This window comes from Dama dama, chromosome 16 (assembly GCF_033118175.1).
Source record: "Dama dama isolate Ldn47 chromosome 16, ASM3311817v1, whole genome shotgun sequence".
NCBI classification, from domain to species: Eukaryota; Metazoa; Chordata; class Mammalia; order Artiodactyla; family Cervidae; genus Dama; species Dama dama.
The window spans coordinates 12,633,955-12,656,534 of record NC_083696.1 but is presented as its reverse complement, the minus strand read 5'-3'; the positions used below and the strand labels follow the sequence as shown (position 1 = coordinate 12,656,534).

Genomic DNA, 22,580 nt, shown 5'->3' with positions numbered 1-22,580 from the left:
TAAGACACTTGACAAATAAGTGAGAGACTACTTACTGCACAGACCACCCCTCTGCGATAATCAGAATTATTAAAATTTAAAATGTCAAGTTTAGTATTTTTCCCCCTAATAAGACTGAAAAACCTTATGGTTCTTTTGCATAAATTAACAGCCTGTACTTAAAAGTTCTGAGGAAAACACTTGAGCATGACTGGGAAAATGTTACAGTCTCATTTTTTAAAAAACTAAAAAATCATTCTCACCTCAATTGAAAAGGAATTAAGCACTGCCAGAAAGAAAGGTAGTTTCGTATTTAAAACACAGAGCTCTGGGAAATCCCTGGGGGTCCAGTGGTTAGGACTCTGCGCTTTCACTGCTGACCCGGGTTCATCATGGTCAGGGAACTAAGATCCAACAAACCATGCAGAGCAGTTCAAAAAAGGGAATAAATAAAACAAAACAGATCGCTAATGAGAAGCAAACTCACCGGGATTTACTCAGCAGAAACCGGCCTCCGCGCTGGGCGTGCTGCTCCCATTGTCCCGTCTGTGAACACACTCTGTACCTTCCGGTACATTCCAAGTATATTTGGCAGATTTTGTGTTTGTAGTGCCATGCTTAAAAAGTACCTTGTTTTATGCTCTGTCTCCATTAGGGCATGAACTCCCAAGTGTTTACTAGATTTTTTTAAATGCTTCGGTTGTTAAATGAGATAAAGTTCTCAGTCAAGAAACAAAGAACTTAAGCCTCTGGGCTTTGTTGTCAATTACCGTAGGAATAGATGAGTGCATTCTTGTCATTAACACAAAGCTTTGAGGGCTCTGAAGATGTGGGCCCCACAGCGGTTCCCTGAATGCCATCTGTGCCTTCCTACCTCCCTCAGAGGGGGACCCTTTCCTCAGCATTCTCTCTGCCTTTCCCACCCTGCCTTTCCTCTGCACAAATAGCATTTTTCCTCCATCCTTTCCAGCCAGGCACCTCCCACGTTGCTGCATTTCACTGATGCTTTTCGTTTGGAATACTAGAGACCTACACTTTATAATGATACCATTTAAATAAATGTTTGTTATCAGGGGCAGTCTGGGTGCACGGTTGTCACTTTGTCAACGTAGAGAAGGCAGAAGTCCAGCTACACCATGTGGGACAAAATGAAAGCAGTTAGATGGGCAGAAGTTGCTTGGGTTCTGGAATGTTTCTCTGGAATGTTTATAAAAGTCTTTGGGGAAAAAAGGAGTCGCAAGCATTGGGGTGAATGTCATCAGGTCACCATTTCCTTGTGTTAGAGGGTTTGGCAGAGGAGAGGCCAAGTGTGAGGATGCAGGGGAAGGAAATAAATGTGGAACAGGCTGGGAAGGAACTTCCTCGGGCACAGGAAGCCAGAGACCCTGGAGAGGAAATGAAGGAAAGGCAGCCCGCCACAAACTAGGCCAAGATCGGGGGTAAACATGGTCCAAGAGCCAAGTGTTCTTGTGTGACAGCCATCCTCGTCCCTGTGTTCACTTGCTCTCTCCTCCCCCTGCCCACGGATAACTGTGTCCACTCCAAGTGGGTCCCAGACCAGGCTGTGTCATAGAATCACGTGAGAAACTTAAACAGAGATTCCTGAACTCCAGATCTTCTAGGGAAATTAATTCAGGTTTTTTGTTTTTTGATTCCCCCCCCGCCCCCTACCCCCCCATTTTCCAGCTACACTCAACATGGGCTAGGTTGGGAAACACTGATATGCAACGTCTTTCCTTTTTCCTTTTCTTTCTTTCTTTTTTATTTATTCGGCTGCACCAGATCTTCGTTGCAGCATGTGGGATCTTGTTCCCCAACCAGGGACTGAACCCAGGTGCCCTGCGCTGGGAGGACAGAGTCTTAGCCACTGGACCGCCAGAAAAGTCCTCAGAGGATGCAAAGTCTTAAGAGCTGACCATCACTCAGCAACCAGACATGACCCTAGAGAAGAGATGGTTTTGAGGAGAGTGTTTTCCATTTGGTAAAACAACTACAAGTCAAAACAAACAGTCCATAGCCTGTCTTATATGCTGTGCATTCATTCATAAAGCTGATGGTTCAAACATTATATGGATGGAATATCTCTTCTATGGAAAAGGCAAGGATGACTTCATTTCTTACATTACCTAGGGAAGACATTTTTGCCGTTTTATAAGAGTCAGAAATCAGTGGAGAAATATCTTAAGTGGGAAATTCCCTTAATGAAACAAACATCCTAGTCATCTAGTTTTACCACCATCAGAATTAGAAAATAAGCCAAAGGAGTGCATCCTAGGAGTTTGTTGGCTGGCAAGTCCCACAGCCTGCAAGGGAAAATTATTCCTTCTATATTTAAACTAAAATTACTTGGACCTTACCCACAAAATGTTAGAGGTGGTCCAGTGCCTACCCCCGCTGTTTTTATGGATTTTTCACTCAGGCAGTTACCTCGAGTGGGATTGAGTTGGTTTTACTGGTCACTTCTTGTTCTGATTTCCTCTTTTGTCTGAATTCTTCTTCCTTTTTAAAACAACCTTATTTATTTATTTTTGGCTGTGCTGCGTCCTCATTGCAGTGCGGGGCTCCTCTAATTGTGGTGCGCCGGTTTCTCATTGTGGGGCTTCTCGTGCTGTGGAACACGGGGTCTAGGATGTGTGAGCATCAGTAGTTGCCGCATGTGGGCTTAGTAGTTGTGGCACTTGGGGTTAGTTGCCCCAAGGCATGTGGGATCTTCCCAGACCAGGGATCAGACCCATGTCTCCTGCATTGGCAGGTGGATTCTTTACCACTGAGCCACCAAGGAAGCCCTCTTTTGTCTGAATTCTTAATCTCACATCCTTTTAGCCTGATATCCAATCTGCACCAAGTCATATATAAGCCCCTTGCCTTTGGCTCTCCAAATAAATGCTGTTATTAGAGGTTGAGGGGATATCTGAAGTACTTACAACATTACACAGCAAGCAACTTTAAAAGTTTATATTAAGTAATTTCTTTATTTTGGCCCTTTCTGTGATCAGAAATTTCTCATTCACTGACTCCTCCCTACCACCTCAGTCTCCTGACTCACAGATTTTATAAGTGTCTGAATTCCAAGAGTGAATTGCAAGTTCAATGGTATAAACATTTTTTTAATTTTAAGAGCTATCACCAAATTGTCTAACCAATTTATCAATCTATTAATATTAGTTTATATTTCCTTCAACAATGTACAGTTAATTTTCATCAGTTTCTCACCAATAATAGATAATATTTGTATTTAATCTATTTTCTGATATCAGAGGCAAAATATATTATTCTAGTATTTTCACTTGCATTTTTTTTAGATGAGGAAGAGTTTGGGCATCTTTTCCTAAGTTTAATGGCCAGTTATACTTATTTGTCTGTAAATGACTGGTTTGTTTTTTTCCATTAGAGAGTTGGTAATTTTCTTCAACTTTCATATTGATTTGTAAGAACTCTTTGCATATTAGATTGCATGTTAACATTGTTATGTATGTTGCTAATATTTCCCTGTTTGTTTCTTGTCTTAGATTTACAGTGGTACATCTGGTCTCATAGGGATGCCCTTGGGATTGGGATTGTTCCTAACATTCCAATGACTTTATCGGTACTTGGTGGGAAAGTCCCACAGATCTAGGGCTTTTGGTTTGATAGGGGCCAACCTTTTTGGTGACAGTTTTGTTTGCTTTTCCATCTTATTCTTACTCTTTTTCTAGCAAGCCTTTGTTTTCTATGAGACACATTTTGGGCTTGAGGATTATACCCAACTGATGCTTATTGATGTCTTTCTCCTTGCTGGAAGTAGGAAATGGCAAATTCTTTTTTATGATTGACCAGTCTTGGCCCCTTCTTTGGGTTTTTAGCTCAGCTCTCTGAGCCACTCATGGGTCTTTTTTTTTTTTTTTCCCCCCCAGCTTCTACTCTTCTCTAAGCTTGGGGAGAAAGAAGAGGCTCTGTCAATCTGTGTCTAGACTTACTCCCTTGCCAGACACCCAAACTTTACTTTTGGTGTTTCTCTACTAAGTACATTCTATTTCTGGGGTCCCCTGGAGGCCACTCTTGCTCAGGAGCGCCATTTAAAATGGGCAGGTGATATGGCATGGTACATAAGCAAAAATGTACACTTAGGTCATAGGGAAAAAATGTCCTGAACCTCCTCTCTTGCCAAGCAACAGTTCCATAGGCGGTTTTGCGCCCTAATGATGTAGGGAGCATTTAATATTTTCATATCCCAGCTATGTTTGTTTTTTTTTCACAGAATCAATAGCCCTTTATTTGCTTCCTAAGTGCTTCTTAACATGGATTGAAGAGCCTATATATTTCATAAAACATTCTCAGCTCTAATAACTATCATCATGTTAAGACACATATGATGTGATGAGCCCATAAGCATGCACTGGGGAAATGGCAACCCACTCCAGTACTCTTGCCTGGAAAATTCCATGGACTGAGGAGCCTGGTAGGCTACAGTCCATGGGGTCACAAAGAGTCGGACACAACTGAGCAACTTCACTCCACTTCACTTTCTTATCTCCAGTGTTTCTCACTTTCCTGTTCTTAAGAATCCCTAGGGAAAAAAAAAAAAAGAATCCCTAGGAGCTGTTAACACAGTTTCCCTGGTCCTGCCCCCAGAGATTCTGATTTAGTAGGTAAAGGTGGAGCCCAGGAGTTCGCCTTTTTAATAAACACAGACATGGTCCTGAAACCTGTGGTCCTGAGTCCTGGCTTTTTAAAAAACATTTTATTCATGTATTTATTTCTGGTTACACTGGGTCTTTATTGCTGCAAGGGGACTTTCTCTAGTTGCAGTCAGTGGGGGCTACTCTCTAGGTGCGGTGCATGGGCTTGTTGTGGCGGCTTCTCTTGTGGCTCGCAGGCTAGGCAGATGGGCTTCAGTAGTTGTGGTGCACAGGCTTAGCTGCTCTGTGGAATGCGGAATCTTCCCTGCCCAGGGATCGAATCTGTGTCCCCTGCACTGGCAGGCAGCTTCCTTCCCGCTGCACCACCAGATAAGCCCCCTTAGTCCTGGCTTTGAGTCCAGGGCAAGATAGCTCAGCCTTGGCGCTCCTGACGTTTTGGATGCAATAACCCTTTTGTTGCTGGGTGACAGTGCAGTCAGTACCTTTCAGGATATTTAGCAACATCCCTGGCCTCTATCAGTAGCACCCCACACCCCTTATGACAATCAAAAAATGTCTTCAGACATTGCCAAAATGGTCCAGGGGTGGGTGTGGGGGTTGGGATGTCATATTACCCTTGATTGAGAACCACCGACCTAGGGGGAAAAATCTTAATTTAAAACAGTTTTTACTTTCATAGGCAGATGGTCATACCTTTGTATTGATTTCATAGAACAAATTAAACAAATATTTTTGGGTCCTGGTATGTACCATGCCTTTATATTTTAAAAGAGGGTAATTTAATCATGGCTTCCTCTTTAATATCTTATAAGATGAAAGAAAAGGAAATGTTCTTGTAAATTAATATCTATTGAATATGTATTTCTCATAAATTAATATTCCCCGTAGGCTTCTATAGGATATGCAAGAAGTTTAAAATTAATATTAACAGAAAATTAACATTAATTCATATTTACACATAATATTACAGTAATATCAACACTGACATTGCTTTAGGAAAGAGTTCAGAATAAAGCTGGTGTAAATTGCTGTGTCTGACTCTTTGTGTCCCCGTGAACAAATTCCATGGAATTCCCTAGGCCAGAATACTGGAGTTGGGTAGCCTTTCTCTTCTCCAGTGGATCTTCCCAACCCAGGAATCGAACTGGGGTCTCCTGCATTGCAAGGCTGACTCTTTACCAACTGAGCTATCAGGGAAGCCCATAAACTGCTGTACTGTTTCTAATTATGAAACAAATTTGATTTGTAAATGATACATTCTAAATTAAGAATATAGGAAGAAAGAGTGACGATGCACTTGCTCCTAATACTGTTTATAAAAATCTCACCTCTGTATTGTTAGAATCTTTCCTTGAAGAATCTATGGTCCATATAAATAAATAACTGTCCCCAAACATGTTCATTTCAATGTGAGTTTTCACATGATATTAACATGTGAAGAAACTTCCCTGGTTGTCCAGTGATTAAGACTTTGCCTTCCATGCAGGGGTTACGAATTTAAGCCAAAACATAAAACACAAGGACTATTGTAACAAATTCAATAAAGACTTTAAAAATACATATAAAAAATAAAAATGTTAAAAAGAGATTAAAAAAAATGAAAAATAGATCATGATGTAGGGCACCCAAATATTTAACTCAAGTCAGTGACATGAAGAGCTGAAAGAAACAAGTAGAGAAAGAGAGAAAGAAAGGAAAAAAGAAAAGAAGAAAGGAGGGGAGGAAAGGGATTTATTGAGGTTGAAGCTTTGTAATCTCGGCCACTGGTCAGTAAATTCTATTGAAATTCAATAGTCAAAGAGACAAACATGCCTTTTTGGTGAAACAATTCTTAAATGCCAACAAAAAGAAGCCTATAGACTTTCAGGAACCCTGAGGAGAACAGCTGAGGTCTGCATTGTAGTCTTTACCCCCACCCCCCACCTCCCCTTTAGGGAAGGTGTGAATAAACCTCCAAATGGTAAACCTTTCTGGTTGGATGCTATTTTTTAATGTGTCTTTAGCTGGACAGACTTTCTGGACAGGTCCCCATGTTATCATTTCTTGTATAGGAAATCAAAGAAAGTGTTAGTTGCCCAGTTGTGTCTGGCTCTTTGCAGCTCCATGGACTGTGGACCACCAGCTCCTCTATGCATGGGATTTCGCAGGCAAGCATACTGGAGTGGGTTGCCATTCCCTTCTCCAGGGGATCTTCCTGAGGCAAGGTTAGAACCTGGGTCTCCTGCATTGCAGGCAGCATCTGAGTTGCAGGGAAACCCCATAGGAAATCAAGGACCCTGGCAGGCAGAACTGACTCTCAAAAGAGGACCCCAGTATTTTGACCAGCGGTTCAGAAAAAAAGCAGGCCAACAGAGGATGAAAGCTAGGAGAGTAAGGGTCTCTGACCTGCAGAGCTGGAGAGAGAAGATCACTGGGAAAATGAAAAACTTGACCATGCCTAGTGGAAAGCTGAATTCAAGAAATCTGATTATATATTATGTTCATATTACATTTCTCCTGCGGAGAACGCCTTGCTTTTAAAAATACTGCTGTGTGTGTGTGAGGTGTTTCTGAGTCCTCTTGGGATTTCTAGACCGGTCCACTTTCAAAGGGTCATTAACATTATTTAAATATTCATAGTGGGGGAGGGTATGACATGCTGAAATTTCAGCCAGTTCGGGAGTGGGGGATGGCTGGCCTCTCTCCGGATCTGATCGAGCCCCACGCGGTATATCAGCTGCTTCCTTTCCCCACCGCTGGCTTTATTAACACACGCTCTCTGGTAACAGGCCACCAGCTGCCACGACAGGAGGGCAGCGTGAAGGCTCTGGCAGGCCAGTGACCGGCAACATCCTGGTCCGCATCTCAGTCTCTGGACCACAGAAGCCCAAAACACTTGGAGCCGCCAGCAGCATCACAAAGATGCGCCTCCCAACCGCTCCCAGCTGGCTTCCTTACCAGACACAGTCTCGAGGAACTCGACCCCTCGTATGGAACTCAGCAGTTTCGGCGTTGTAAGGACACACACACACCCATATACACACATATGCATGTATGTATACACCAACACACACGTCCACATGCACACACGCCGACACGCCCACCCCTGCGCGAACACAGGTCCACGTACCCAGACACAGCCCTCTCCCGGGTTAGGATATACTCGGTCTCACTTGCCCCATGCCTCCGTCCCTCCGTCCCTCCAATCTACCCATCCCCTCATTTCTTGGTTTCTCAGTTTGTGTAACGATTCCGCCAAAACCACAGACAGAAGGTGTGGGCGGTTGGGGAGCGGGTGTGGAAGCGGAGGGGCGGGCCGAGGTCCAGGGCGCGGAGAAGGGGGCGGGGACGGGGCGGGCTCCGGGAGGCGGCGGGCGGCGCTCCTCGCACTCCAGCGCGCCGGGCGGCCGCGGCTCTCGGCAGATGCGCTCGCCCCAGTCAGGGGCAGCCGAACGCCTTTCCGCGGAATCTCCCGGACGTCCCGAGGAGGAGGCAGGGGCCGCGCCAGAGCGCAGCCCGAGGACAGCGCCCCCGGGATCCGGCGCCCAAAGGTGGGTGTCCAAGCTGGGGCGCGGCGGCCTCAGACACCTAGTCCCCGGGGCGCCCTTCTGGTGTTGGGGCCTCTGGCGCGGGGATAGGGTGGCTCGGGAGGGACTGGTGATCTGGGAGGCCCCTGGCTGCACCGCGGACTTTAAAGGGCTTTTATGGTCCTTGCCTAGTGGAGCGTGTGCGCAGAGGGGGCCTGCCTGGAACGGGCTGTGACCATGTGGCTTTGAATTCCTAGGTTTGGGGGAGGGCCAGCGTTTGGCTGCTTTATTCAATACTTACTCACTTATATATGTTAAAAAAAAAAATAAGGTTAGGAATCCCTCCTCCCACTCCCTCCGCCAAACACGAGCAGAGCCGGGCTGTAAAGGAGAGGCAGAGAAAAATCAAAGGGCCCTAGCCGCCTCTCCAAACCTGGGAGCAGCGGTGGATGGAGCCGCTGGTTCCAGCTCAAGAGGAAGGTGCGGGTCCTGACTCCTTAGCTGGCAGCGCTGGGGGCGTTTTCGGAAGTCAGGAGTTTTGTAGCGAGACGGAGGCCGAAAACGGCCGGGTCTCCAACCAGCCAGAGCTTTTGGGGCACGCGGTCTGGGAAGACGCTGCCGGAGGAGGGAGCAGCTGTCGGCGCTCGGAAGGAGGGGAATCCGAGTCCGAGCTGAGCCTGGAAGTTTGGTCTGAGGCCGGGAGCCCAGCCATTAGGATCTGGTGTTTTATGCCGGATAAAGCTGGAGACTATGTCTTTGCCCCCCTCGTGGGGACACTGTGGGAGAGTCGTAGGGTTGGGTCGTGGTGGCGAGCGCTGGACAAAGTGTTCTGTTATCGCGGTGGAGAAGAGAAGGCGCGCCTGCCGGGATAGGAGCTAGGAGATACTGGCGGCCCTGAGAAATTCTAGAGAAAAGTAGCGGAGAACTTGGGACTGAATGGAAGTCCGGGAGAGCCCGCGGCGGGAGGCGGGGCGGGCGGGGAGCGTCGGCACTTGTGGTGGATGAGGGCGGAAGGCGAAGCGGCGGCTGCGGGTGGTGGGGAACCAGGTGGCGGGTGGACCAGCGGGAGCGGACCTCGCAAGGGGGTTTCTGAGCTTCCCCTGCCCGGGTGCCAGATGAGCAGCCTTAGGGAATCTCTCCCCAATCCGCAAAAGTGGAGCATCTGGGAGCGAAGTGACTCGTTTGGAGCGATGGTGGATTATTTCACCAGACCCAGTAAAGCCAGTTTCCGCGTGGGGCAATAATAGTTTGGTTCTGATAGGCTTTGTGGTGAGACATTGGCAAATCTGTACCCTTCCCTGGAGCAGTTTTAAGTGCAGCGCCGTTAATTTGGGCAAACTTGCGGACCCCGCCCCCCCTCCCATCCCCACCCCCACTTCCCGGGCAAAGTATGTACCTTCGAAAAGACCGCCCGCACTCACAGATACACACGTTTGTATGGTATACACGAGTCAGCTAACAACTCCTAGGGAGCGCCTTTCCATCTTAACCCCCGGTCGCTGGCACCTGGTGGCTGAATCAGTACAAACCCATCACTCACTGGTGTCATCTCGGGGGATTTGTTTCCTTGATTTGCTCTAACTGAGGAGAGTTCATTTAAGCATCACATTTTTCTTCCTGGAAATGTTCCCAATTTGATTAAACTTCTGGCAGCCTCCTCAGATTTGATCAATAAAATGTCAAGAGTAACAGGTCTAGAAATGAGGCATATTTAGTAAATGAGGCATATTTAGTAAGGAGGCCACTGCTTCTTTAAACATAAAGTCTTATAAGAATTGAAACTGCCTTAAAGCATCTTAATGACTATCTGCTGCCAACCGCCCCTCCCCAGTTTTGACATAGGTTCTTTGCTTAAAGGGCATCTTCTCCTTTGAGTGGGCACACCATGGGTCTTGAGGGCCCAGCAGTTATTTTAAGCTGCACCAGTAAAATTAGTCATGAGCCAGGAGAAACGAAAGTAATAGGACTTGAGTCTCTAGATTCCTTACTAACAGACTGGGCAATTAAGTGTTGAGATGTTTCTCTCGCAGTGGAGTTCATTTTCAACTTCTTTCTGGGATGCCAAGATGCTAGTGTGAGACTGGGCTTTGAGATGGGACAAACATTTTGAAATACCCATTATCTCATAGTTCTGGCATGGCAGTTGAAACGGCTTCCTGCCTGCAGAGTTTAGGGTAGTGTTGTCAGAATTTATTTCACTTTCATAAGTGGCTCCTTCTGACTCACTAGCCTCGGGATCTCTGGCTAATAAAATGGAACAGATTGTCTTAATTTAGTTATCAAGTGAGGGGGAAGTGACCCACTGGTTGTTTTATTTCTAAACCTTTCAATATCTTAACATAGAAATTACACTATTAAATGTTATTTTTGTAAAAATGCTAATACCCCAGACTTTCTAATTACTTATTATAATTATTGTCTAGATTCTACTGTCTATAGATTTGGTGGACTCTTAAAGCACCCATGTCCTAGATTTCTATCAAGGTTGTCATCACAAGTCTCTACTTATCTGGACAATGAGGAATGTTTCAGATAAAGATGAAATTGAACTTGGATGGGAGTTGTGTTGAGGGATTTTAATGATGAAAACAGAAGCATGTTGAAAATTGACTTCTGAAGACCAGTTCTAGTTTTTAATTTTATCCATTTATCAACTCTGGTATGATCTCTCATGAATTAGCCTCTGGAATGGCTGTCCTTTGGATCTTGAGTGGGAGGCACCATTTGCTTAGATTATTGGTCAGACAGCCTGTGCAAGCTATTGGAAATTTCAAGGAATTGATGAATACCCTTAACAGTTTCAACAATTTTAGTAAGTTTTGCTAAAAGATTGCTTTTTTTTTTTTTTTTTGTGGTACTGCTTAAAGTTGACACCTAGAGGCAGATTTTCTGTGATGCTAAAAGAGTTTAAGCTTCAGGGCCGTGCACTAGCACCAGCCTCATCCAGGAGCACTTTGGGTGGCTTGGGCCTGACAGATGCAGTGTCTCCTTGAACCATCATGGGAAACAGATGGAGAAGGAGAGGGAGAGACAGAAATATCTTTGTTAGAGAATCACCTCCTAAGAATTTATGACTGTTGTTGAGTTTTGGACATATGTCCTTCAAACACATTTTCCAGAAATGTATCATAGAAAGTGGAAAGCATCTCTTTTCTAACAGGAAAAACAACTACAGGTTTTTCCCACTTTCTGAAAGTTGGAATTATTGCCACTTAGCTTTTACCCAAGATCTGCATCTCACTCACTGAAAGAAATCCAAAGATTTTCATTTTTATGAAAAAAGCTATTATCAAATTATAACATGGGTCTTTCATAAAAGTGAAATGCCTGCTGTAACATGAAGTCAGGGATTCTCTTTACTTTATGCCATTTCAGCTTACCAAAAGTTTCATAGGAATGGTCTACTTTCGGATATTGGGGCAAACCTATATTTTGCTCAAAAAGAAAGTTATAGAGTATGTTTATGTGATTTAAATAGAACTTGATTAATAAGAATACTTAAGAAATGGCGTGCTCTATACAGTAACTAAAGTTTAAAACCAAATCTTAAAAATTTTTTCCAACTGTTGTTGATGAATATGTTTGTAAGGTGTATTAAATGACTACCCCACTTTGACCACTTTCTGCCTTAATGAGTTTACCTTGGTGTATATACTGTTGTCCTCCTTTTGACTGTTCAGGATTTTATAGTCTTAGTGTGTTGTTAGCATAGATGAATTATAATTTATAGGAGGGCGGAAGTATAATTGCCAAACCTAGTCCAGGACAGGCTCTAGAGGCTGGCTTTTGAAAAAACAGAAATCCCAATACAAATGTAATTCCTGTTCTTTGCCCCAGTGTATGAAAGTTGAGCACCAGAAAAATGACTTAATCAAGATCTTGCCTTCTTCCTACAGTAAAGCAGGATGTGCTTTTCCCAGGGTTCAGCCAGAGGTTCTTTTTGCCTTTTGAAGTGAATTCTGAGACTGAGGAGGTGCAGAAGAGGACAGACATCATAGGCAGAGGGACTGAGAGCATCCTTGGGCCCACTGACCTCTTTCTCTTTGGAACTTATCTTTCAAACCTAAGAGCAAGGAGTGTTACCAGGATGTGTGTGGGGGGGTCACGTTTGAGTAGGATCAAAGGACATGTAAGTGGCATTTGTTCCCTTCTTGGTTGGAATCTCAGAAAGACCCCATGGTCCTTGCAATTGGAAAAGGTACCCTTTGGAGGTAGAATGATGAGGCTTTCCTTATTCAGGCAGAGGATCGGGTAGGGATGAAATGATGGAGCTTCCCTTAGGTGGTTTCTTTGCCTTGGAGGATCCATGTCTGAGTTGAGGGGGTCATGGCATGAATGCCAGGGAAGGGGACACAGCTGTAGAACTTGGTGGGGATGTCACAGTCCTTTGAGCTCCCCCTTTTAGGGATTTCATGGTTGGTTTGATGTTTGACTGTAGCAGATGGGGTGAGCAGAGCCAAATATGCACATACTATACCACCCCAGTTATCCAGAGTCCTGGCAGGGCTCACACTCATTGGGTGGTGGTGGTGTAATCGCTAAGTCGCATCTGACTCTTGCAACCCCATGGACTGTAGCCCCCCAGGCTCCTCTCTGTCCATGGGATTTTTCAGGCAAGAATACTGGAGTGGGTTGCCATTTCCTTCTGCAGCGGATCTCCCCACCCAGAGATTGAACCTTCGTTTCTTGCATTGCCAGAGGATTCTTTACCACTGAGTCACCAGGGATTCATTAGTGTGTTGGCCAAATTCTCTGTGAGGTCTAGAGCATATCACAGGAACAGTCTTAGTTCCCTCATCTGTAAAATACGAGGGTACCAAAACCTACCTGCTTCAAAACTTGTGTTAAATGAGATAGAAATGGAAGCACCTTGCACATGTATTTCTCCCCAAGTTGGTTGTTTTCTTAAATTAACCAGAGTCTTCTTTCATTTTTGTGGCAGATACAAATAAGTAAACAGTTTTTAAAGTTAACTTTAAAACTTCCAGCAATTGTGTAGCAGATCAATTGTTCATCCTTTACACTGATCAGATAAAGAATGTTTGCTCCTGGAGGTTCTCCAGGCCCGACCTCCATGCCACCCACAGCCCCTCCTTTTGACTTGGAGAATCTCACTGACATCCCTCTCCCTCCCTTCCCCACAAAGCACTTGTGCTGTTGTATTGAGACTTCTTCCAGTCATCTTTGCTTGCTCCCTTGTGATACTTTGAGTAGATCAGAAGTTGTTTCTCAATCGGAAAATGGACCCAAATTTTTAGGACCAGAATCCTAGGCTTTCAGCTTAACCGGTGACTGGCAGTGGGATGCAGGTCACTGAGATCCCCTTTTACCAACTCCTGCAAGACTTTTTGTCAGCTCTGATAAGCTTACTCTGTCATAAGGAGGAATGTGGATGAATGTATTAAGTAAAGATTTGCCATGAGAGGTAAAATAAAAAAGGTTTTTAGAAGTGCCTGGAAAGCCTGGTAAATTCAGTCCTTTTTGTCTTACCATTGAACTTCTCATGGATTGGCAGTAGAGATTATCTAGCACCCGGATGAGGGAGACATACCAGGGACATAATTTTGAGTTTATTCTTTTTTTTTTTTTATAAGTTTATTCTTAAGTGCTGCAAATCTTTCTTTGAAACAAACCCACATAAAAGGTAACCTCCCAGGGCAAAGGAAACCATAAACAAAATGAGAAGACAACCCACAGAATGGGAGAAAGTATTTGCAGATGAAGGAACTGACAAATAATTCATCTGCAAAGTGTACAAACAGCTCATGTGGCTCAATAACAAAAAAACAAACAACCCAATTAAAAAATGTGTATATGTGCTGTGTGCTAAGCTGCTCAGTTGTGCCTGACTCTTTGCAGCCCCATGGACTGTCCACCAGGCTGCTCTGTCTGTGGGGTTCTCCAGGCAAGAATACTGGAGTGGGTTGCCATTTCCTCCTCCAGGAAATCTTCCCAACCCAGGGATCGAACCCACATCACTTACACCTCATGCATTGGCAGGCGGGTTCTTTACAACTAGCACCACCTTTGAAGCCCCAATCAAAAAATGGGCAGCTCTAAATAGATAATTCTCAAAAAAAACAAAAAAACGCAGATGGTCAAAAAAGCACATGAAGAGATGCTCAGCATCACTAATTATTAGAGAAATGCATATCAAAACTACAATGAGCTATCACTTCACACGAGTCAAAATGGCCATCATCAAAAGATCTACAAACAGTAAATGCTAGAGAGGGTGTGGAGAAAAGGGAACCTTCCTGTATTGTTGGTGGGAATGTAAATTGGTACAGCCACTATGGAGAACAGCATGGAGATTCCTTAAAAACTAAAAATAGAGCTGTCATATGATCTAGCAATCCCACTTCTAGGTATATTTCTGGAGAAAATCATTATTCCAAAACATCCATGCACCCCAATATTCATAGCGGCAGTGTTGAATATCCAGGACATGGAAGCAACCGAAATATCCATTGACAGATAAATGGATAAAGAAGATGTGTATGCAAAATGGAATACTCAGTTCAGTTCAGTCGCTCAGTTGTGTCCAACTCTTTGCGACCCCATGAACTACAGCACGCCAGGCCTCCCTGTCCATCATCAAGTCCCAGAGCCTACCCAAATTCATGTCCATTGAATCGGTGATGCCACCGAACCATCTCATCCTCTGTCGTCCCCTTCTCCTCCTGCCCTCAATCTTTCCCAGCATCAGGGTCTTTTCAAATGAGTGAGTTCTTCGCATCAGGTGGCCAAAGTATTAGAGTTTCAGCTTCAACATCAGCCCTTCCAATGAACACCCAGGACTGATCTCCTTTAGGATGGACTGGTTGGATCTCCTTGCAGTCCAAGGGGCTCTCAAGAGTCTTCTCCAGCACCACAGTTCAAAAGCATCAATTCTTCGGTGCTCAGCTTTCTTTATAGTCCAACTCTCACGTCCATACGTGACTACAGGAAAAACCATAGCTTTGACTAGATGGACCTTTGTTGACAAAGTAATGTCTCTGCTTTTTAATATGCTATCTAGGTTGGTCATAACTTTCCTTCCAAGGAGTAAGTGTCTTTTAATTTCACGGCTGCCGTCACCATCTGCAGTGATTTTGGAACTCAAAAAAATAAAGTCAGCCACTGTTTCCCTATCTATTTGCCATGAAGTGATGGAACCAGATGCCATGATCTTAGTTTTCTGAATGTTGAGCTTTAAGCTCACTTTTTCACTCTCTTTCACTTTCATCAAGAGGCTCTTTAGTTCTTCTTCGCTTGCTGCCATAAGGGTGGTGTCATCTGCATATCTGAGGTTATTGATATTTCTCCCGGCAATCTTGATTCCAGCTTGTACTTCATCCAGCCCAGCATTTCTCATGATGTACTTACTCTGCATATAAGTTAAATAAGCAGGGTGACAGTATACAGCCTTGATGTACCCCTTTTCCTATTTGGAACCAGTGTGTTGTTCCATGTCCAGTTCTAACTGTTGCTTCCTGACCTGCATACAGGTTTCTCAAGAGGCAGGTCAGGTGGTCTGGAATTCCCATCTCTTTCAGAATTTTCCACAGTTTATTGTGATCCACACAGTCAAAGGCTTTGACATAGTCAGTAAAGCAGAAATAGATGTTTTTCTGGAACTCTCTTGTTTTTTCAATGATCCAGCAGATGTCGGCAATTTGATCTCTGGTTCCTCTGCCTTTTCTAAAACTAGCTTGAACATCTGGGAGTTCATGGTTCACATATTGCTGAAGCCTGGCTTGGAGAATTTTGAGCATTACTTTACTAGCGTGTGAGATGAGTGCAATTGTGCGGTAGTTTGAGCATTCTTTGACATTTCCTTTCTTTGAGATTGGAATGAAAACTGACCTTTTCCAGTCCTGTGGCCAGGGCTGAGTTTTCCAAATTCACTGACATATTGAGTGCAGCACTTTCACAGCATCATCTTTAGGATTTGAAATAGCTCAACTGGTATTCCATCACCTTCACTAGCTTTGTTCATAGTGATGCTTCCTAAGTCACACTTGCCTTCACATTCCAGGATGTCTGGCTCTAGGTGAATGATCACACCATTGTGATTAACTGGGTTGTGAAGATCCTTTTTGCACAGTTCTTCTGTGTATTCTTGCCACCTCTTCTTAATATCTTCAGCTTCTGTCAGGTCCATACCATTTCTGTCCTTTATTGAGCCCATCTTTGCATGAAATGTTCCCTTGGTATCTCTAATTTTCTTGAAGAGATCTCTAGTCTTTCCCATTCTGTCATTTTCCTCTATTTCTTTGCATTGATCGCTGAGGAAGGCTTTCTTATCTCTCCTTGCTATTCTTTGGAACTCTGCATTCAAATGGAATACTACTCAGTCATAAAAAAGAATGAAATAATGCCATCTACTACAACATAGATGAACCTAGATTTTGTCATACCGAGTGAAGTAACGCAGGCAGAGAAAGACAAATATACTGTTAATATTTGGAATCTTAAAAAAATAAAAAAAAAACAGTACAAATGAACTTATTTACTAAACAGAATAGAGTCACAGATGTAGCAAACAATCTTGTGGTTACCAGGAGGGAAAGAGTAGGGAGGAATAAATTGGAAAATTGGGGATTGACATATATACACTAATATAAACAAAATAGATAACTAATAAGGACCTACTATATAGTACAGGGAATTCTATTCAGCACTCTATAATGACCTACATGGGAAAAGAATGATTAAAAAAAGAGTGGATATATGTGTATGTATAGCTGATTAACTTTGCGGTACACGCCAAACTAACACAACATTGTAAGTCAACTAGACTCCAGTAAAAATTGTAAAATAAATAAGAGGTGACCTTCACCCTTGGTCCAGACCTTTCCACCAAATTCAGGGTGCCAGCCAGCGTTGGGGGTCTGGACTGGAATAAGCCTGTACGTATTTAAGGAAGTGACTCAGTTAGAAAAAAGCAATTGGGGATTCACAAAAAACATGGTTAAAAAAGCAGAACATTGTAGCACCTAACCCAGTTTACAATGCCCCTGTGAAGTTTTCTTTTTCATCACTGTCTGCTGGAGGGAAGTTCCCCCTCAAAACGTCTCTGGAGGTGGGGACTCTTCACCTCAGGCCAGTGACTCTCCAGTGTCTGTCCTCAGTCTAGGGGCCTCAGCCCCACATGAAGACCCAGTTTCCTAGGGAATTTGCCTGTTCACTTGAGCAATATATCTGGACATGTGATTCTTTAGCCAGGTGACTACGGAAGGGGCCGACAGTGTCTATGTGATACAGACTGTCAGCCTCATCCCTGTGGGAGGAGCCTGGATGCTGCCTTTTGAACCAGTTCCGCTGGTGATGCCAAGAGCAGGTGATGATGGCAATCCTGGGGCTCCATCAACAGGATTCTAGGTGAGCATTCTATTCTGTTGAGTGCCCCAAACTCCATATCTCCTAGATAGGTTTGGTGAGCAATCAAATCAGTGTATACCAGTGCCAGCCTGGAACTATTAAGCTCTCTGCTCAGATGTTTTTTTCATGAGCTCTATATATGATTTAGTGAGGAAGTCTTGGAAAGGATGATTACTGTGCTGAGCAAGGATAAACAGAGATGCTAGAGCAGTTTTTCCTGGGTTGTCAAAGGGGACTGGGTTGAACGTTACCCCACAGGTCTTAGAATGCCCTGGGTTACTGAGGTTTAGAGAATTTTGCCAGGCCTTCCAGGGTTTTTAATTTTTCTTGGTTAGAAGGAGCGCATGTGTGTGGACCCGGTTACCCGTACCATTCCAAGTTCTGTGAAGAGAGAGGAGTTCTTTAGGTGACCGTCTGTCCATCCCTGTGATTTCCCCAAGGTGTGTGTGCTGATCCTGTGGGTCCAGGACGGAAGCTGGGGTTTCCTTTAGCAGAGACCAGCCCTGCAGACTCTGGGGGAAGCCCCAACCCCCAGATAGGAGAGAGGGAAGGACGCCTGCTTGCCTTTCTTCCCACCCAGCCTGACCGGGCTCGAATGCAGAGCTATGCAGGGCTGACTGAGCCCTGCACCTGGGTGTAAGTGTGAGGAAGGCCAAACCACACTTTCCTGTAGGCAGTTAACTACCAGGGCAGCTGACTTTCTCGGCTTCTATTCACATGATGTCATTTGCATAGTGGAATAATGCAGAAACTTACTTTGTTTGGAGTGATGCCTCACATACTTTTTTTTTATACAGCCTACAAATAGAGAAAGACACCATTGTTGAGACCTTTTCATATGTGTGGGGGGCAGGGGGGCGGTTGAGGGAATGATTTTCCCAAAGGAATTCATCTTAGTTAATATTCTAGAAAAATCTGCACAACTCTGAATTCAAAAGCTCTCTCTGTATGTGTGTTAAAATCAAGGTCCATGTACCATGTGCTCTGTGAACCCAAAAGGCTATATTTAGCCTGGCAGAGTAGTATTTTTGCATCAGAACATTTTATCCTTGCAAAGGATAGCAAGGATTCTCCCTGAACACAATTCCAGATGAAAAGACTTCATGCATTTGGGGAGGAATATGCACAAATGGTTTTGGAAATTTTGATCTGATCCAAAGTGCATCCCTATTTGAGATCAATTTTTCCTTTTGAGAAGAGTTTAAATCAGTGTTAAATGCAGCTCGGAGATGGGCCCAGAGAGTGGGAGAGATTGCTTTTGCATGAAATCACAATGTGTACATTGTTTTTAAATATTCTTTTCATCGTATGCTTCATTATGAAAACAATTCAACAATTTACAGCCTCCGTAGAGTGACAGATGTTATGGTGTAACCAACAGAGAGTGTGTAAGCTGGAAGAAAGAAAAGGGAAGAAATCCCTCCCTCGCCAACCAGCACTCAGAATCAAACTGAGTTTTTTCTTCTAGGGGATTCCCTGTAATCCCCGGGGATGCCTTGACCTTGAGGTTTCTAGGCACCGGTGCTGGGAGGAGCTCAGAGAAAGGGGGAGGGAATTAACATTTTCCGAGTGCCAGATGCCAAACCAGTTGCTTTGTCTCGACCCTGTTACTTAATGCTTGCAATCACCCTGGGTTTTCAAGTGAGGGTGCTGAGGCACTGAGAGGTTACCCGGTAACCAGCCAAGTTATGGGATGTCAGCCAGTTTTCCTATGCTGCTCCCTCCTCCTGTTACTAAACCGGTGCTAAGGGGCGTTGGTGCTCGAGTGTGGTTTGAGGACCTGAGGCATCGGCATCATCCAGGGTCTGTGTTGAAACTAGAGCATCCTCAGCTCCATCCCAGACCTGCCAGTTTGATATCTGCATTTGTAACAAAAACCCCCAGGGATTTGTGTGCACATTACAGTGTATGACGCTCTGCTACCCCGGACCTGGAGGAGGAAGGTCTGGCGGATACCATTGTGAAAACTAGCCAAGCCTCAGGACGGCAATCCGGAGGCTGACTTGAGGGCTTGGTCTCTGGAGGGGGAATGGGTGCAACTAGAATCTAGCAGGATGCAGCTCAACATCCTAAAATGCACAGGATGTTCCGCCTCCCCTCTCAACTGAAGAATTATCCTGCCCCACCCGTCCGTAGTGCTGATGCTGAGAAACTCAGATCTAGTTGTCCAGATCTGGAATTCACATCCTGTAGATATGTTTCCATAGCCTCAGAGGCACAGTGGAGCTCTCTAGCAAGCCTAACTTAAATGAGATGATACTGATTGCATTTTGCTTTGCAGATGTGATTCTCTTCACTGGCATTTGCAGAGTAAATTTCATGCTGCAATTGCAGCATGATAGATTTCCATTAGGGTTTTGACAGTGCCTGGCAGTGGTACCCAGGATGCAGTGGAAATATTTCTGAGCAGGTGCTGAGTATGCCGTACTGGGGGTCACACCCCCACTCCCCAGTCCTGCCTGGCAGCAGTGCGTTTTGCTTCTTTGTTTTACTCCCTAAACCTGCTCAGGCCTCTGTTCTAGCTAGCTCACAGCCCCCAGGCTTGCCGTGTTTGTTCTGCTGTGCCACCTGGAGGCTAGGGGAGGAAAGGGAATAAACAGCAAGATTGGTGCAGGGAGGCAAAGCCTCTTGCCCATCACCTTGCCTCCCAGCCTACTGAGATTTACTCACCTCCCCCTTTCCTGGGTTCTGTCCTTTGGTTGGGGAGATCTCCTGAAGGATGACAATAGCAACCCATTCCAATATTCTTGCCTGGAGAATCTCTTGGGCAAAGGAGCCTGGCGGGCTACAGTCCATAGGGTCGAAAAGACTTAGACACAACTGAAACGACTCATTTCTCATACTCGCACTCACTGTAATTCCAGCACCTCCGCTGACAAACTTTCCTCTCCCCTCCCCTTTCTCTCTCTCTCTCCCTCTCTAGATTCTTGGTCCAGAACATCTGGAACTCTCTCCCTCCATCCCCTTTGCCTCCCTCCCTTCTTTTCTCTCTGTTCTCCATTTGTCAGCTGAAAATCAACCTGAACCATGACTGGGGAAGTGAAATTAGCATGTCCAATGGGTAATAAGAGGGAAATAAGTTTTGAATTGAAATTCTATCCAATAACGAATCCCTATCATTCATCTCCTTCAGAATGGCTATGAACACCTCTACCTACTTTCTTGTTTTATGCTGATTAAACTTGCTGTTTTTTTTCGAGCTCTGGAATTGGAAAACAGAGTTCTTTATGGGCTTGGGTGTGTTTTCCAGTTTTCTTTCACTGTTGGTATTATAACAGTCATTCTCCTGTCCTTTTTAATAAACATAATCCATGAGGTAGATTGTTCTCTACAACTTTTGGAACCAAACTGGAGTTATCACCAAGGCATTCCAAGGAGAAGAAAATGTCTTTGCAACTTCTGTGTACTTTCCTTTCATGACTCTTGTGATCCTTTGCAAATGAAAAGGGGGAGGGCCTTGGGGAGTGACTAGTGGGCTACACAGAATGTCCAGCTCCAGCATTTGGACCCAGAGGCCAGGGCAGATGAAGCTGGGCTTCCAACCAGAGGGGAATGCATCTTCCCAGTACTGGGAAGCCTGTGTTTTTTCCAGCAGACCACCTGATCTGCTCCAGAGGGCTTTAAATTGGGAAATGTGGAATTACAGGGAATACTGGAAATGAGAGCACAGGAGATCAGTTTACTGTGGAGGATTATCACTTATGTCACAAAAAGGGGAGATTTGACACCTGGTAATTGATTCTTAGTAATTGTTTTGAGGAAATAACCGGGAAATCAGTATTAGAAACAAACTTGTCTTTAAGATCAGTCTTAAAGGTATATAAATGAGAGGAAGAAAACCTTAGAGGCCCTTGTCCCCTGAGGTGCCCCTCCTGACTCAGGCACACACCCTCTACGTGTGTTGTCACATCTCATGAATGCCTCCAGGGCCCTCTTGGGTTTGATAATATATGCCATCTTTTGCAAGATCCACCAAATTCTTGGGGCTGCAATTTATGCCTTTCAAAAATTGGTCTGGAAACTGCTGGTAAAAATCATCACAGAATTGACTACTGCAAATCCTTGGACCCATTCAAAGTAACAATTACTGGCACTTTATGAAGAATACCTCCAAACCAAGGGCAGAGTTTGTAAGAACAGAAGAAGAAATAATTCATGTACAATTGAAGAAAACCTTGAGCCTTTAACGTGGACCCATTTTCATCCACAAATTGTAATGAAGCTTCTTTCCAAAGAGTATAACTTTAAAAAGCTCAAATCTTCATATTTCTTTAGTGAGTTGAATCTTCCATAAGAGCAGCTACTCTGAGATGATGATAATGAATATTTAATCTTGTCAGTAGCTTGTTGTTATTGTTCAGTCACTAATTCCCATCTAACTCTTTGCAACCTCATGAACTGCAGCATGCCAGGCTTCCCTGTCCTTCACTGTCCCCCAGAGTCTGCTCAAACTCATGTCCATTGAGTCAGTGATGCCATCCAACCATCTCAGCCTCTGTCGCTCCTTTCTCCTTCTGCCCTCAATCTTTGCCAGCATCAGGGTCTTTTCCAGTGAGTTGGCTCTTTGCACCAAGTGGCCAAAATATTGGAGCTTCAGCTTCAGCATCAGTCCTTCCAGTGAATATTCAGGACTGATTTCCTTAAGGATTGACTGGTTTGATCTCCTTGCAGTCCAAGGGACTCCCAAGAGTCTTCTCCAACACCACAGTTCAAAAGCATCAGTTCTTTGGCACTCAGCCTTCTTTATGGTCTAACTGTCACATCCATACATGACTATTGGAAAAACCATAGCTTTGACTAGATGGACCTTAGTCGGCCATGTGATGTCTCTGTTTTTAATATGCTGAGTTTGTTACAGCTTTTTTTACAAAAGCCAGGAAGAACCTTGACTCCTTGACACCAGATCCCCAAAGCAAAGCATCCTTCTGGCAGCCTGCCTGCCTAAGGGGAAGGAAGGTGGAGAGAAAGTAAAAGGAGAAGCTATTTATTAAGATCTTAGAAATATGACTAGAGTGGTGGTTGCCAGGAGCTGGAAGCTGGAAGGAGGGAGGAATGGAGAGTTAGTGTTAAATGGGTACAATTTCATTTTTGCAAAATTGAAAAGTGTTCT

At 44.4% G+C, this 22,580-nt stretch overlaps 1 protein-coding gene across 5 annotated transcripts in view; it reads left to right on the top strand.

Moving 5' to 3' along the window:
• Positions 1-22,580, top strand: part of PALM2AKAP2 (PALM2 and AKAP2 fusion) — a 497,146-nt gene that overhangs the window by 371,489 nt on the left and 103,077 nt on the right. Inside the window, exon 1 of one of the 5 annotated variants that reach the window (XM_061163449.1) lies at positions 7,970-8,128. The exons of the other annotated variants lie outside the window; for them this stretch is intronic. The gene's annotated coding sequence lies outside the window, so the exon portion shown is untranslated. Of the gene's footprint in view, positions 1-7,969; positions 8,129-22,580 lie in introns of those variants that run through there. 5 annotated transcript variants of the gene reach the window in all.